This window comes from Mastomys coucha, unplaced genomic scaffold, assembly GCF_008632895.1.
Source record: "Mastomys coucha isolate ucsf_1 unplaced genomic scaffold, UCSF_Mcou_1 pScaffold23, whole genome shotgun sequence".
Lineage (NCBI taxonomy): Eukaryota > Metazoa > Chordata > Mammalia > Rodentia > Muridae > Mastomys > Mastomys coucha.
The window spans coordinates 61,768,595-61,769,556 of record NW_022196906.1 but is presented as its reverse complement, the minus strand read 5'-3'; positions in this window follow the sequence as shown (position 1 = coordinate 61,769,556).

Genomic DNA, 962 nt, shown 5'->3' with positions numbered 1-962 from the left:
GAAGGGGAACGGAGGGGGAGGGAGAGGGAGAGGGAGAGAGAATGTTTAAATGTGCCACAGAGGCACAGAGGCCAGAGGGCATTGGATTCCCTGGGACTGAGTCGCAGGTAGGTAGTTGGTGGTGGTGTACTGCCTTACAGGAAACAAATCTGGGTCCTCTAGAACACCAGTGTGCCATTGTAACTATATGACTGAGAGACATTCCCCTGGGTACTGTCATTTGAACATCTTTGCCCTGAACACAACGGAATTACTTGCCCCGGTACCCCCAGAGTAAAAAAGCCTCTGGCCTTGTGCTCGGGGGTAGACTGGGGCGAGGACAGTGTGGTCTGTCCAGGGGCAGTACTTAAGAAGGTCAGTACAAGGTCCAAACCCTTGGGACCATGTTTAAAATTCCCTGTCAGTCCCCTTCAGCAACTCTACAGCTTGGAAAAGGAAGTTTGATTCTCTTCTGCTCAGAGCTATGCTGCAGAAATGCTTCAGGTTTCATCAGAAGGCTGATGAAACTGTTCCATAGGCACTTCGGGCTTCGGTGACCCAAGGTATAAAGAGATCCAGACCAAGGCTGGTGGGTCTGTGCTCCCAGCACTCTGACATCGTAGGGATGGATAGAGAAGCAGGAAGGAAGAAGGGACCAGTGTTACTTCCACTCCCGGGACTGTAGAAAACATTACTCTCCTCAAACACCTTAGACAGGCTCTGGAGAAGTCAGTGGGTTTCTCTTCCACTTGCTAGAAGGACCCAGAGCTTCAGGAAGGGGCGGGATCTCGAGCTGCCCAGGAGAGGGGCTGGAGCTGCCCATCAAAGGCAGCCAAGGAAGCAATTAGCCAAGGTCTGGCTTTTAGCAGTAATGGAGGATGTTTGAGGCAGTGGGGATGGGGAAGAGAGCAGACCACGAAAGGCTAAAACTGTAAAGCTTAGAAACGGAAACTGATGGCGCTAAAACGTGGAATTTAGGGCTT